This window comes from Otolemur garnettii, unplaced genomic scaffold, assembly GCF_000181295.1.
Source record: "Otolemur garnettii isolate 467f Iridium unplaced genomic scaffold, OtoGar3 scaffold00100, whole genome shotgun sequence".
Lineage (NCBI taxonomy): Eukaryota > Metazoa > Chordata > Mammalia > Primates > Galagidae > Otolemur > Otolemur garnettii.
Genome location: NW_003852495.1, coordinates 6,528,118 through 6,532,072, shown reverse-complemented (window position 1 = coordinate 6,532,072; position 3,955 = coordinate 6,528,118). Strand labels below are relative to the sequence as shown.

Genomic DNA, 3,955 nt, shown 5'->3' with positions numbered 1-3,955 from the left:
CCCAACAGTCTGAGGTTGCTGTGGGCTCAGATGCCACAGCACTCTACCCAGGGCAACAGCTTGAGACTCTGTCTCAAAAAAAAAAAAGAAAAAAAGAAAGAAAGAAAGAAAAAAGAAAATGAAATTACTGACCAAAAACAGCAAATCAGTCATTTACAGATCCAAGTGACCTCACTTTCACAGGCAGAGAATGACCTGTTGAATTCAAACCAAATGCTGAAGGAAATGGTGGGAAGGTTAAAACAAGAATGCTGAAATTTAAGGAGCCAAGCTGAAAAAGTGCAACTAGAGGTTAAAAGACATTGGAAGAGAGATGGATGCAGTGGTTGAAAGGAAAGCATAAGTTTCATGAGCATACCACAGAGAGAGAAGAAAAGCATAATCAAACTAAGGAGAAACTCCCATGTGCTGCAATTGCCCAGAAAGAGAAAATCTCTTCATGAAAACAAATTGAAGAGACTGCAGGAGAAAGTAGAAGTGTCAGAGGCAAATAATTGGAAACAGAAAATCAGAGTTAAATAGGCAAAAAGTTCTATTTGAAGAATATACAAGGCTTCAGAAAAGACTAGAAGATATACAAAGAAGACATAAGAATTTCAGAGTCTAATTTTGCTTCCTAACATGCCACCAACAGCATCCATCCATCCTGTTAGCTTTCAGTCATCAGCCATGGTTTTAGGCATGGTATCATCCTTCCCTCCTCATCTGCAGAAAGAATAGCATCAAAGAGAACTCTACTTCACAAAAGGCTAGAACTAAAAACAACACAAACAAAACAAGGAGGGGAACTTGGATCTCCTGGAGATTGAAGTTTTTAGATAAAAGGAAGACCAAAAGAGGTGAAATCAGACTCAGTAAAGCTTGAAGGGTTAACACATTTGTGGCATACAGATATTTTATTACTGTTTGTCAAAACACTTGAATGTGCCTCAAGAATAGGTGCCAGCTACATGCTGTATTACAGAACTATCAACATTTTAGGATTATACTAATGAAGATAAGTGATGCCTTAAAAGAAAGATTCAGGGCAGCACCTGTGGCTCAGTGGGTAGGGTGCCTGGCCCATATGGGTTCAAACTTGGCCCTGGCCAAACTGAAACAAAAAAATAGATGGGCGTTGTGGCAGGCATGTAGTACCAGCTACTTCGGAGGCTGAGGCAAGAGAATCGCTCAAGCCCAAGAGTTGGGGGTTGTTGTGAGCTGTGATGTCACAGCACTCTACCCAGGGCAACAACTTGAGGCCCTGTCTCAAAAAATAAATAAATAAATAAATATAAAAAATAAAAGTCAGGATAAAGAAACAAAGTTATCTCTGTTCTTTACAGAAAGCTACTTAAAAAAAAAAACTGCACATTATTAAGGAACTTAATATTTTTCTGTTGAAAAAAGAATGAGATTCTATTAAAAATAGAAAAACTAACCAGACACCTCTAGTCTCAGCTACTTGGGAAGCTGAGGCAAGAGGATTGCTCAAACCCAATAGTTTCAGGCTGCTGTAAGCTACAATGCCAGGGCGACTGAATGAGACTGTCAAAAAAAAAAAAAAGAGGAAAGGGAGGGGAGGGGAGGAAAATAACCTATATAGGCTCAGAGCCCATAGCTCAATGGTTAGGGCACCAGCCACATGCACCAGGGCTGGTGGTTTCGAACATGGCTCGGGCCTGCTGCTAAACAACAATGACAACAACAAAATAGCCGGGTGTTGTGGTGGGCGCCTGTAGTCCCAGCTACTTGGGAGGCTGGGGCAAGAGAGTCACTTATGCCCAAGAATTTTGAGGTTGCTGTGAGCTGTGATACCACAGTCGTCTATCAAGGATGACATAGTGAGACTCTGTCTCAAAAAAAAAAAAAAAAAACAAACAAAAAAATAACATATATAAAGAAAGTAGAATTTTATTTTAGATTTATTCCTAGCCCCCCAGGTCTGGCTACCAAAACCTTTTAATGAGAAAAATTACTTCAATAGAAACTCCTGTATCTGATTTGATATCCCCTTGCAAATATAAAAAAATGTGCTTGTTTACTTTCTACCTAAATTCTTTGGAAGATAGCTAACTTCATGACTTTGGGCAGGAAACACTGAGGATGGGTTTGGAACATCTTGTTATTGCCAGAAAGTAAAGATGCCTGGGAAGATGTTAGGGAAGTGCTGAAGGGAGTAAAAAGTTATGTCTAAAGTGACTCCTAGTGTCCAAGTTCTGATAATTTAGCATCAAAATTACATGCACTGGGGGCGGTGCCTATGGCTCAAAGGAGTAGGGCACTGGCCCCATATACCAGAGGTGGTGGGTTCAAACCCAGCCCTGCCCAAAAACTGAAAAAAAAAAAAAAAAAAAAAAACCTTTAATTTCATAAGAGCAATGAAAAATAAAAACTTAAAAAAAAAAGATTGTGAAAGGCCATAAATTCATCTGACTCATAAGAAAAATGTTAAAATGTAATACATAAATACACAGCCATAATAAAACACAAGAATGGATTTAGTTAAGTATAAAATGTAAATATGTAATATCCATATAGATTTCCTTTCCCCTAGATATGTAAGGTATATAATGTGAATATATGTGTGTATATATGAAGTATGAATGCACACATCGAGAGATCTCTTATCTCTCTCAGATCTTTACTTAAAAGCCAATTTCAAAAGAGGACTTCCCAGGTCCACCATCCCTTCTTTCATCTTTTCTCCTTAGAATTTACTCTGGTATAGGTTATATATTTTACTTACATACCTTCTTATTGTTTGTCTTTCTCGTAAGAAATTGGCTTTATGAAGGCACGGACTATATCCTCTGATTCACTACTGTATCTCCATTGCCTAGATTAGAAGAAATCTTGGCACACAGTGGGCACTAAACATAAAACTTTAAACGAAATACACATCATCTGCAGACACACATATCTGCACACACATAAATACAAATCTCTAGAAGGTCCTAATTGCAGTCATATACTAAAGCATAATCATATAATAAAGCATAAATTTTCAATAATGTAAAAGATAAGTCAGTATATCACAACACACTGGGGTGTATGATTGCAGATAAAATCTAGTACCTCATTGTGAGGAGAAACATCAATTGCAAAATACGAACACCTGTGCTAAAGACATGGGCATAAAGGATTTTGTCAATATCACAAGTGAAGTTTAACAGTAAAAGCAAAGGTCAACCAGTGGCTTGGGTTTACATTACTTTTGAGGAAGAAATCAGATACCAAACTTAGATCAAAAATCAATTAGTAAATAATTCAGACTCTGAGTTATTTGATCTGTGTTATTTTTCTTCTTCAAGTCTGTTAAGATTACTATAGGTAGTAACCTTGGGAAACTTTCCAAAATAAGTTATTACTCAATGTCTAGAAATTGTTAAATAAGCATTTCTGTACCTACAGGAAATATTTTTAAAAAAGAAATGATGATTAAGCTTATAACATGAATATATTTTAGATTGGATGTAATATAAGTTTGACAATGTTTTATAATCATGTTTGTTTCTGTTCAAGGTTTGTGAGTCATACTAAATCTGTAGTTTACATTATTTAAAGGCAATCTGTCTTAGTATTTTAAAAATAATTTTCATATTTTTTTAAATGTAAGTATAAATTGACAACTAAATTATCAAAGTATTAGTCATTTTTTCACTCCATGCAAATGGAGTCATTCCTAAGTCATTTGTTCTGATTTTTTTTTTTTATAGATAGATGCTGTTCAGATGAGATCAGGAGTGTTCAGGGGGGTAGGGCCATAGACAATGGATGCTATTCAGACAATGCCCAAGATTCTAACTAGTTCTAACTGTTCAAAATGGCCAAATTTCCACACCCTCGTTTCCTCATTACTCTAAAGAATGGTAATTATTTATTCTCTAAAAATTTTAGGCATCAACTGTTTTACTTTTACTCTTAGTAAAAAATCACTTGACTAAGAGTAAAAGTACTACATGTAGTACTACAT

The 3,955-nt window shown here is 36.0% G+C and overlaps 1 pseudogene; it reads left to right on the top strand.

The window, feature by feature from the left end:
• Positions 1–809, top strand: part of LOC105887620 — a 3,712-nt pseudogene extending 2,903 nt beyond the window's left edge.
• The last annotated feature ends 3,146 nt before the right edge of the window (positions 810–3,955 follow it).